We start from the raw sequence: 12,944 nt of genomic DNA, 5'->3' as shown, positions 1-12,944 counted from the left end.
CAGTTCTCCTCCAAGCTTGTCCATGGTTGAACCTACACACCCAGGTCCATTTTGACATCAACTTTTTATTTCATTCCTGTTGTAGATGCTTTTTCTCATTGAACTCATAGGAGTTTAAAAGCAAATTAGTATTGTGACTATCACCACATTGACAATACCACCCTGCCTGAATTTGTACTCCCTTTCTGAAATAGGGCTAGGCCAGTTAGTCCCAGAAGAATATAAGGACCCCACCCAGTCATCCATGTTCTGTTGAAAGGATTGTAATGTATCTCACTGCTTAACCTGCAGTAGGCAGTTCATTTCAGAATGAGTGGCACTACTTAATGATTCCCTCTTCTCTCAATCTCTCTCTGTTATATTTACCTGCTGATGACTATTTAGATCCCTGCTTTTGCTGTTCCTAAGACATAGACCTGTAGAGATATATGAAATCAAGGACAGCGGTATCTCTAACAGCAGGGGAGATGAGACACAGATCACCCCTCAAAAGTCCATAATGTACTGAGTGTAAAGAGAAAGAGCTTCTATCCTCTTTTGGAGTCTTTATTTATTTATTTTATTTTTAATTTCTTTATTTATTTATTTTTAAACACCTTTATTGAATCATCACTTGTGACATGGGCAAATTTACCTTTATACAAAATTAATCAACTTGTATTAAATTAACATTAACAAACATTATACTTCACATACATTGCTGTATATCATATAACCTAAGCAACATTACATAAATTATTCAATTCCTGCCCCCTTTTTTAAACCATCACTTACGACATAAGTAAGCATACATTTATATAAATGAAAATGAACCACACTGACACAATCCTATTTGCAAGCATTATACATCATTTATAATCTACCTAATCATCCTCACTCAAACATTACATAGCTCATATAAGTCCTGCCACATTTTAGACCTCATTTCTCCCTTGTATGTATTGTTTCCACACTTTCCATTTTTATGTAGTTGCTTCTACCCTTTTCTAAAGATCTCAATTCCAATTGTTTTATCTCTTTTACTATATTCACTACTTCTAATAAAGTTGGTTTAGATTTTGATTTCCATTTTGCAATAATTGCTTTTTGGCAGCCACCATAATTAGACGCATCAAGTGCTTGCCATGTTTAGGCAATTCCGATTCTGTGTCATAGCTCAGAAAAGTCATCTCCCTTGTTACACCAGTTCGCCCACCCAGCATCTCTGGCAGTGCATCTTGCAAGGAATCCTTAAAGTCCATCAAACCACTGCACTTCCAGAAAATATGTTCTCAAGTACCTCTTGCTTCCCCGTCACACCTCCAACATTTGCTGTCTATCTGAGGAAAAATTCTCTGGAGTCTACTTGGGGCCTAAAAATATCTATGCAAACATTCTTTTGGAGTCTTTAAGTCTGAAATCTTCATAGTTGGGAAAATCTGGGACTTCTATATTTGACTGATATGCTGAGAGAGGTCCATCTTGAAAGGGGCATTGTATTCTATTAACTGGTCTAATCAGTGATGAATATAAGGGAACAGTGATATCTTTAGATCTGGATGATATACACTTGGTGATTAATTGTGATAAGTAGAAGGATTTTCTGACTACAATTTCAACATGATGATCAAAGGAGAGGGTACTGTCACCCAGTTGTGCAGGTCCCTGACTACATTTTTCCTTAGAAGTGGAGTAATGTCTATATCATATGTTGATGGTAGGGTTTATTTACTAAATGAAATAATGCTACACTTTTTTGCATTTAATTTGAGCTCACTTTTAGTATATCAGGTATTAACTAGGGTAAGTTCTTTCTGAATTATATAAGTATACTATAGCAATAACCCACGCCTGGGTGTGGGTAATGCTGGATTTACCCACGGTTGGCGTGGTTTGGTCCCGAGGGCGAAGCCTGAGGGACCAAACAAAGCAAACCGTGGGTAAATACAGCATTACCCACACCCAGAAGTGGGTTATTGCTGTTATACCATGACATTATTCAAGAAAAGAAACTATTACTTTTCTTAAATAATGGCATAGTATAATGCCTGTTTACTGCCCTTCCACAGATGTCTGGCATCCACGGCAGTTCTGATGTACTGCGCGCCTGCGCAGTACATCAGAGCTGTGGGCAAAAGCAACGGAGAAAGCAAGATCTCCGTTGCCTTTTTTTTACTGTTTTCGCTATGTTAAATGGGTTTAACATAGCGAGACAGTTTTAAAATAAGCAACGGAGATGTCCGTTGCTTATTTTAAAACTGTCTCGCTATGTTAAACCCATTTAACATAGCGAATAAAAAGCAACGGAGATCTTGCTTTCTCCGTTGCTTTTAAACCTGTCTCGCTATGTTAAATGGGTTTAGCATAGCGAGACAGCTTTAAAATAAGCAACGGAGATCTCCGTTGCTTATTTTAAAGCTGTCTCGCTATGTTAAACCCATTTAACATAGCCCGACACAGTTTATAAAGTAGAGTTATACTAATGGAAAAAAGTCCGGGCGACCGGACCTTTTTCCATTAGTATAACTCGATTTACAATGTGCATGCTGGCCAATCAGCATGCACGTTTTGGGGGGGGGTCATGGTATAATTGACAATAACACCCAGTTTGAAATCATCTGCAGATTTAGTCAATCGGAGGTCCTGGTTCTCAGTTTAGTGGTCAGAGATGAAAATGCCAAAAAAGGAGGGTGTCAGCATACAGAACCGTGTGGACTGTACATGTTACCTTTATACTTTTGTATGAGGTAGCTGCCACACAAACTATGTGGATTCTGTCTTTTAGCCAATTTGCTATCTATCTTACCACATGCTAATCTATATTTAATGCATTTATCACATTTACAATGCCCACATGAGGTATGGTGTCAAAGAATTTGGCTAGGTCATGATACTGTCAAAAGCCTGTTTTACCCTCTTGAAGAAGTTAACTAGATGTAATAAGCAGCATCTCCCTCTGAAGAAGCTGACCTGTTGAGACTGTAGCCTAATGAGATTTTTGAAGCTATTCTTGATGAGATCAATTGTTATATACTCTATAGCTTTGCAGATCAGGCTTGCAAAACTGATGGGCCTATAAAATTGTCAGGGCCATGGTAGGGCCACCTTTGTGGAGGGACATCAGCATCTGGCGGCAAAGCTTAGGTTAAATAATTTGTGGAGAAGTTCACCAATTACATGCCTGACATTTATTAAATATCCAGGTTTATTGGCAGGTCCCATGTTGGAATCAGTTTTAGTCTTTTATGATACTTCTAGAGAATATTATTTTGTGATAATAGGAGTACAAAGGATTCTAGGATATGTAGAGTTTGGTTAGATGTTTTAGAGGTGGAGTTTGCATTAAACTTGTTTGCTATTGTATTGATGTTTGTTGGACTGAAGTGGGTGGTTCCATGTAGGATACATTCTAAGCATGGTTTAGATATTGTTTCTTAGTTTCTTAATGTAGCTACAGAAGAACTTATAGTTTTTCTTACCTTCAGAAGGAATTCTAAGTTAGAGTCGTTCATACGTATTTTACAGTCCCATGATCATTTTTTTTTTGTTTGTTTTTGTTTTAGAGAATAACCTTTTATTGTTACAAGAGCTAGTTACATAGAGGAAAAAAATCATGGAAAACCAAACATCATGTGATTATGTAATACATGTACATTGGTTCATCATTTGTAACACTGGATGTGTTCCATATTCCCTTGTATTCAATCTTCTATGGTATTCCACATGTGTATGCAAAATGTCAACTATATACAAATACAGTCTGCATACAACAGCAGGTTTAAACATATTTTCATTGATGAAATTCAGTCTCTGGAGTTGTTTGTCCAAAGTTCCCATTTCTTAGTAGTCTTTTTGTTTCCAGAATCCATCCCAACTTTCAATTCTATTTCCTTAATCTCATTCTCGCCACCTCTCTAGTATCAGGGTTCATTTTTTGTTTCCACTTTCATGTAATAATTTTTTTTTACAACTATCACAATCAAGGATAGCAAGGCTTTATTCTGCCTCAGTTTTTAATATTGGCCGAGTTATGCAGGAATAGTTCTTTGCTCAGGTAGGATCCACTACACCCTAATTCCTATAATAACATTTTTATATCATTCTTGAATTGTGTCAGTTGCTCACAGTCCAAGCAAATGTCATAAATGTTGTTGACTTTGTAGCATATATTGGAGCTAACACAATCGGAACCCATTCTTCTTTAATAAGTGGTGTGTTCAGCTTTACATTCCACTTTATTTTTGGTCCCCTGTAGGACATCATTAAACTGGCCTGGCACCCAGTGTCCCACATCTACACTGGGTCTACCAGCTCTCCTATCCTCCTGGACTTACTTTGGTATTGCTGGGGCCACTTGTGGATCCTAAAGTTGCTCTGGAACTTGGCCTTCCTTGCATCCAACCTTTTTTTTTCCTTCAAATGCCCTACCCACTCTATGCCCCACCTCTCATACTGACTCTGTCAAATGGCTTTTCTGCATCCAAGCTAAGGACCAACTGTTTTTTCTTACCTTTGGCAACTTGCAGAGTCAAAATCATTTTATTTCTATTATCAGACATTTGCCTCCCTGCGTAAAGCAGTATTGGTTCTGCTGTATAATCTTTTCTAGCAATTCAGCAGCCCTTTTTGCCATGACTGTCATGAATAGGTTATCATGGTTGAGAATGGATATGGGCCTATAAGAACCCAGATCTGTAACATCTTTACTTTCTTTGGGCATTACTACTGGCATTTATTCTTAATTTGTATGTCAGGAATGTGATTGCTTTATGAGTACAGGCAAATTATGTTTGTTTGTATCACTGTTCTAGCCTTAAATTTGTTCAGCAAATCTAAGTATTCTATCATTCCATATTTTGCTTCTTTCATTTTTCTTTCCCATCCATCCTGTCTTTCAGTGATGATATTCCTCTGAAGTGTCCTTATCATTTTGAGCGTTGCAACTGTCTAGCTTTACTGTTTGCAGATGTTCTTCTGTTTTGGCCTTCACTAAGATTCTTAAACTTTCCTTACTCCTATCCCAGGCTTCATTACATTTTCCTCTTATATTTCTGTTACTCTATCATCTGTCCATGCTTCAGATACTTGGGAAATTACCAGTATTTAGGGAACACAACTTAACTCTGCAGTTTTCAATTTAATTTGAATTGGGGTATGATCTGATACAGTCATTGGGTGGGCCATTTTCTGTTGTATATTCTTTAGTTTAAAACGTGTCTCATCTAACCCAGGCCTTGCTTTTTAAAGACTAGTATGTTTATTCTGTTTGCTTTTAATTCTCATGCATCACGTCCACCAGCCCAAAACTTCTTCTGTATTTTTCTAGGTATCTGCTTTCCACTTATACGCCTTAGCTTCCATGTTATGTGTCTTATTTTGTGGATTTTATTCTTTGGTAGCATGTATATCCCTGTTATTTGTTTCCCCCTCCAGGTACATTTTGCCATGACGTGTTATATAAAATTTATGTCTCCTCTATTTCAGTTTCAGTGGTTCACCTTATCTTCAACATCATCTTCCTCTCTCTCCTGTGACACTTGTATGGTAACCTTCCCTCTTACTTTTCTCTGATAGCTGGTTATGTTCATTCTGATGTACTCTTTTCTGTAACTGGCAATAATACAGCTACTGCTTCACAATCTCTAACTATCTGACATTCGTCTATCACTCTCTACTGCTGTCTCTGTATCCCTTTTACCTGGACCTCCTCAGTACTCCCTCATAATTTGTAACCATCTTCATCCTATAATTACTTCACTATCTTCTACTCAATATCCACTTCCAACTGATTCCTTTTGAAAGTAACTAGACTCTTATAAGCTTGGTATGAGTTAATATTTTACTACACTTTTCATTTGTCATGTTTTCATTAACTGTCATATTACATTTCTGTGGATGTTCATTCATTACTCTGTGTATGTACATTTACTATTCTATATGTGTACATTTATTATTTTGATTAACTGCCATATCATTAATAATCTGTGTATGTATATGTATTTATTATGTAAATCTTGTATAAATGCTTCTACTCATTCTATAAAATGGAGCATTTCTTCCCTGGCCTCTGCTGAAAATAGAACTTGTACACAGTTGGACTCTCCCTGTAAACAAAAGCGATAGATAGATAAATAAATAAATTACTGCAAGGTACTTAAAGTCTCCCAAAATGTACTTCTTGTTAGTGGGGAGTTATTTAAATACGTTCAGGAATTTGGTATGATTGACTGGGGACATGGAGGGTGTATTGTAATAGGCTATATGCTAGTAGTATGTCTTACTTGCAGTGATCTGGAGGTCTATGAGTTCTGTTTGCAAGTCTCTAGCACTCTGATGGGAGGTGATATGATCCTTGACAAATACAGAAGGGCCACCACAGTTACCATCAGGCATGAAAACATGGTAGGCATGAAATCCAGGAAGGGAGGGAGTTCTTTCTTCACATTTAAAGCAAGTATTAGTAATTATACAAACACAGCTATGTTCCAAATGCAAGAGAGCCTCAAGATCAGTCAGTTTGTTGTTGAGATGTCAGGTGTTGAGAAGAGCCGCCTAAAAAGGCATTATGGGAACTTATTTATTTAAATAATTGTTTTTTTTTAACTAATTTATGCACTTCTCCTTTGAATTTGTAAATGTATTTAATTTATGTTATATTTTCATTAGTTTTAATGGTGCTGTTGTTTATGTATATAAATGAGCGGGTCTATATTATAACATCAAAGTTCGTAAACATCGAATGTTATAATATCGAACTCTAAACATCGAAATCTGAAAACATCGAACAGTCAGAATAGTGATTTTTTTCCCCTGGGAAAAAAATCGCTATTCTGAGAAACATACACACAACACAAACACACAAAAAACAGCAATCCACACACATACACTTAAAATCCTACACCTAAACCTAAACTAAACTTTACATACACTACTAGCTATCCACTTACCTTAACCCAACTCTAACCCTAAGGTCTGTCACTATCGCACACTCACCTCACCTGCTCCCTAGCCCTAACTCACCTAACCCGCCCCCAACCCTAACCTACACATAATCGCACACTTACCTGACCCACGACCTAACCCTAATGTCCACACAACCGCACACTTACCTGACCCGCTCCCTAACCCTAACTTACCTAACCCGCCCCCTAACCTACACACAATCGCACACTTACCTGAACCCAACCCGTAACGTTCCAACATATCAAACGCTAAAAACAGCAAAGCCACAGCAACGGCCCACGAAATTCTTTCCCTGGGAAAGAATTCAGTGTCCTGCACCTTCGCTGTTTTCAGCATTCGACATTATGGGTTTGATATTATAACTTTCGAACTTTATAAAATTTGATGTTATAATATAGACCCAAATGAGCAAAGTCCTGATTTAATTCATATCAATCTAAGAATAAGTCATGAACTTCCATTAGTTCAGAAGTAAGAAGGTCTGTTGTGGATTCACTGGAGAGACTTTACCTTTTCCAAAAGAAATAATTTGAGGAAGATACCAGTAAAGTAAGAAGTATAGTGCCCTCAGAGCACAGACTCATAAAACCCGGATCGACAGTATCCTACCTTACTAAGGTAAAACATCCACTCACCACTGACAAACCAACTTCTCCATCAGTGATTCTTAATGGGAAACAGCAGTTGATGAGATGGAATTCATGGAATATTACTGACTGAGTTGTAAGCTTGTCCACTTCACATTTTACCAAGTGTAGGAAAAACATTATTTAAAAATGTACTGTTATCTTCATTTGTAATTGGGTGACTTGATTATTTGGTGTAGTAAGAAAATACACTGCCACAGTTATAACTCATATAGATGTTATCTGTGTTACCATAGCTGTAAGTTAAGTGCCATTCAAGAACATGACAGCTGACCAGTGGTGAGCCAATAGTATGAACCATGTAAGAGTCATCCGTTCAAGATGTCATTTAATTGGTCTTGGCAGAATGACTGATTGCATCCATAATGAGTATGTTATTTCACCTATTCCTGCTTCTGCTTATAAGAACTTATGTTTTTTTTTTTCCGATCTATAGGATCATCTGAAGAGCTCCCATTCCAGTATCCATTTGATCCATTCATTTCTCCATCTTGGCAAGACTGCAGCCCATTCATTCCCAAGTAGAGCAAGATGTGGGTGTTAGTGAATGGACCAGTCTGCAGATCTTGTGCATTATCCTATGCCCATCTCCACAGCATCCCTGCAAGCTCTGCTGTAGCTGCCTTCATGCAACTCGCTTTCTAAGTAGCACACCATTTGCAGTCTAGGCACTCTAGGCTGCACACGCTGTGTGATATAACTGTATTCCTGCAGGTGTTGTCAGAGCAGCAAGCCAAACTGGCCCCTCCACCCACAATGGCTGATCCGACATTGGCTGCTCTCTCCCATCTTTCCCTGCCTATGTTCTCCAGAGCCTGTGCTATTAGTTGAACATGGGTCATCTGGGGGTGCAATTAAGGCTTTATCTGTCTGCCCTACAGGTTATCAGAAATGTATTTTAAACAGCTATGTAAATGTATAAACTAGTGGTGAATGTAGTGCCAAAGGCTTCGCAGTGGTGATTTTTTTTTTTTATCATCAGCTAGTACCACATTCCACCTGTTACTTATTCCTTCTTCTTCTTCTCCTGAACCTTCTTTTGAATTTCTTAAGTTATATAACATTGTTTTCAATTTATTAAACTTCCATCACCTCCATCATCATCAGTATGCTGATTGGTGAGCTAGTTCCATGACTGATTGTCTAGAAAAGTCCAGAAAAGTAAGAGAAACAAACCCACATTTGCAAGTTTTACTCCCTTTTGTGATAGTTAACAAAACAGTAATTAGCCTTGAGCCCACCTGATTACTCCAGTAAACACCTACACAATTTTTCTAATCAGTCATCCAGTGAGCATCAGTACATTAATACTGGGTATATAGCTTTTATATAATCATGCTACCACAGCAGCCTTCCAGCACAGTGATTCTGAAATGTGAATGTCAGAGCTGTATGAATAGATAAGACTGACATTACTTAGCCATTTAAAAACTTCTGGTGATACAAGACAGATAAATATGGGTTCCCTTCAGTCAAATTTTCTCATCATACCACTAGAATACCCCATCTGCCAAACATGCCTTACCATATATGACACCAAATAATGACAAATACACACCTTTCTCTGCCATCCTCACCATCACCATAACCATTTACTCATCTGATATATTCTGTGCACTTTGCAATAAGTAACTAAATTACATGTCCGTGAAACCATTCCATGTCAAGGGAAAAAGAAGCCCATCACTTGCAACATCACTCTGCTAACTTCATACTGAGAAAATGGTGGTGTGCACAATCAATCCTTTACCCCTCATTATAAACAGAAGCTCAGAAGGGAGTGGAACAAGTGCTCCTAACTTGTTGCTGTTTGAATATAATGGTGCTGTAGTAGCATAATGTCTGAAGTGTGAACATTGGAGACATGAAGTAAGGATTATACAGCGATTATTAACTCATTACAGCCAAGTGACACCTCTAGGAGTTTCTGCAGTTACATCATATTGACGCTTCTAGGTGTCAGTTATTGCTTGTTCTTATTTGCATTGATAATCCCAAAACTATGCTACATACAAAGTATTAACAGATTTCTTCTTAAAGTTTACACAGTGTTAAAACACAATTGTAATGGCAGTTGACCACTGCAGTGCAAGTAAATAGATATTAATTTTTGTTTATATAACATTTATTTATATTGTCATAAACTTCTTATTTTTCTAAATATCTTGGCAAACAAGTATCTCAAACAGAATTACTTATCTTCATATAAAAGCTCTCAGCTAGATGAATAAAATGCTGCTGACAGCATGTGTTTTGTAACTTGGGTGGTTGCTGAGATATTGTAAGTTGATTACAAAATATTATAAACTTAAAAGTTACTGTGTTTTTCTTTGACTTATAAAATCTAGTTTAAGATCTAGGACATAAAGGTTACTACCACTATAAAAGTAGTTTGTGCTAAAGATGTTGTCATTTACACTTCTTAAGAACCCCCTATGGTTTTGTAGATATGAACATTTGTTTGCAAAGTGAGGACATAATTTGAGTCTGTCAAAAAGCTTAGGCTCTGCCCATTGTAAGCTGCCATGCAAACTGCCAGAGCTCCATTGGAGGGAATGAGTTAAAGCACAGAACCCACTTACAAACAGAATTCCCATAGAAGAGATCTGACTCTCAATTCCAGGAGCTAATGAGCATATATGTCCAATTTGAGTAAGAATTATAATAAGAGAATAAAATAACCAGACTGGAAGTTCCAGCATGCTCAAGCCCCAAACAATAACCTTTATTGTGTGGTTTAGTTGCTAGTGTGACATGAAGGACTGTCCTGTAGTTTGAAAATCTAATCAGTCACTTATTTGAGTATTTCTAGATCTTCTTAAGTGTTAGTTTTTTTACACCACATTCACATTTTCAGTAGCCCATGCTATTATTAACCACAAGACTTACCAATGTGTAGGTTCAGCTAACAACCAAAAGTAACTTCTAAGGCCACACAATCTACAGATTTCAGATTTTCTGAAGAAGAATAGTGCAAAGAAATGTAACTGGTATTATCTTAAAAGAAACATTTAGAGATACAGTAAAACATTCATGTTGGTAAATGGACATGGTCCTATACTTTATTAGTTCTTTTCAAAAGTGAAATAAATACACATTAACACCATTTCCCTGTGTGATCTCCTCCAATTAATAATAGTTAGAGGGTCCAATCTTTATCTCTGCACACCTGCAGAGAACACAATTAGCCATTATTCTCTGTAGGCTGTGTAGGAAAGTTGCTAGGTGTTATCAAACCTCTCGTGAAGGAAAACTACTGAGATGGCAATTTGAAGTTATCCAAGAGTATCCTCTAAAGACCATTCCCTGTAGTATGTCATATAGAGACCCATTGTTGCAGGCTAAATGATTCACCTAATATGCATGCATGTAAGCCTGATGAGCTTGAGTGGGTCCAGATGTATAATTTATCATGTGACTCACTGGAGTTACGTGACATAAACAAACTCTTAAGCTTCAGTTTAATGTTTCTAACTTACACTCGACATAATATTACAGCAGAAAAATGTGGGTTTTTTTTCTACTGCATCTGTCCCAATGCCAGTTTCTTAAGCCAGAAGCTCCCTCTTGCAATAATGGATATTTATAGAGAGTGAGTGTGAGAGAGACAAAAGACTCTAAAACAGACTGATTTTTAACAAATTTGCCTGTTCAAAATACAAGCATAACTGTTCAACCTATCTAAAATAAAAGGCTTAGATCTTTTTAGCCACAGTGTCCCAAACTTTACTTTCTTCAGTCTCCAACATTATTTCAAATGTAATTTAGTGAATGGCAGGCCTGTTAATGGCATTCAGTACCACTCACAAAATAACAAATGAATACATGCAAGTGCTATCCTACTATAATCTTGTAAACACATTATATTAGGCAGAATATGAAAAATAACTAACTACAGGAATGACATACCTCTCATTTGTCCTGGTTTTCACAGAATATCCAGATTTTTGCCTCATTATTTTGGTCTGTTTCTCAACAAATTGTTGTTTTCAGGCAAATCATTGGTAAATCATTGAGGACTGAAGTCAGAAAATAATGACAGAAATTTGAGTTTTAAACTTTATCTCCTTTATAAAAATTCATGCTAATGCAAAACCTGTTATTCTATAAACTTTCTAAGTTTGTAAGAGCAATATTTAAAAATTTGTCCCTATTTTTGGGCCTTTGTCCGCACGTTATTTGTGGCTTTGTCCAGATTTGTTGCTGTAAGGGTTGATAAGTGTGCAGTTTTATGTCTCTGACATTGCAGTATGCAAACTGATACTGCACTACCATTTCAGGAAGAAAAGTTCCCGAATTAGGAAATTAAATTTAATAGATAAGATGTCGCACTATAAACAGTATTAATATGGGAGCCGGTCAGTTTATCAACGACTGTTTTTAGAAATGCTGATAGACTGAAATAAAAGTGCCAAAATAGCCTTTAGCAATAGCAATTTCTCTTTTCCCTGCTGTTGTTTGACCTCAGAGTTGCTATACACAAGGTTGTTTTTTTGGGGTGGTCTCCCCTATGTGGTGGGTACAGGAGGGATTGCCCCCAGTAAAAAAGAATGTCTTTAAGAAGCTGAAATTTTTTGGGCAGTTTTTTTTTTTTTTTTTTTTTGCAACTTTACTTTTGTTAAAAGTGTGATTGTGTGATTAACTTATCAACATGATTCCATTAACATACCCCTAAAATGTAAACAGTGATGTAACTATATATTTCATGTAGCTCAAAAAAACTCAGCATACTAAATTTGTAGATATGAACTGCTGATAGATTATGTTGTCTCCATTTTACCCACCTAGACTAACCCACATATTAGTTAAATGGCAAAGAAAGACTTCGGATAGTATCATTTTAGCTTGCATTTGCTTCAGTATTTTTGGCTATTGTAGGCGTGAATGAGAAACAATAAAAGCTGTTACAGGTACCCTTATAATTAGTCTAGCCAATGTTTCAGGAAGGAGGCACATCCTTGCACATTTGTGTTACATGAAAATCTTGCCAATACTTTTTTAGAGTAGTTTAGATTTTAATGTTTTCCTGTCCAAGGCTTCTGATTTAAATAAAATGTGTGATCTTTGCAGCTGCTAAAAAGCCACACCTAATGAGTCAATCATGTGAAGTTCTGAGTAAAGAACTACTTTAAGAGCCGCACACTACAAGTGCCAAGTATTTATTTTCTTGTATTTATGTTATTAGAAGTGAGCATTCTGTTTCAGAATGTCTGCTAAGCAATCATTTTCCAGCTTAATACATAATCATGGGAGATGTTAATAAAGACTTCCTTCCTTCCTAAGACAGAAAGTGCTGATGTGATTTATATGCTTGGACGTTCCCTGAGCAGATATTAAGATCTCACTCTGAGTAGT

The 12,944-nt window shown here is 36.8% G+C and overlaps 1 protein-coding gene across 2 annotated transcripts in view; it reads left to right on the top strand.

Annotated features, from left to right (window-relative positions):
• UPP1 (uridine phosphorylase 1) overlaps window positions 1-12,944 on the top strand; it is a 368,003-nt gene that overhangs the window by 178,445 nt on the left and 176,614 nt on the right. The window lies entirely within an intron of this gene.

Source organism: Protopterus annectens, chromosome 3.part0, assembly GCF_019279795.1.
Source record: "Protopterus annectens isolate FY-2018-M chromosome 3.part0, PAN1.0, whole genome shotgun sequence".
In the NCBI taxonomy this organism is placed as follows: domain Eukaryota; kingdom Metazoa; phylum Chordata; order Ceratodontiformes; family Protopteridae; genus Protopterus; species Protopterus annectens.
This window is presented reverse-complemented; position numbering and strand designations above follow the sequence as displayed.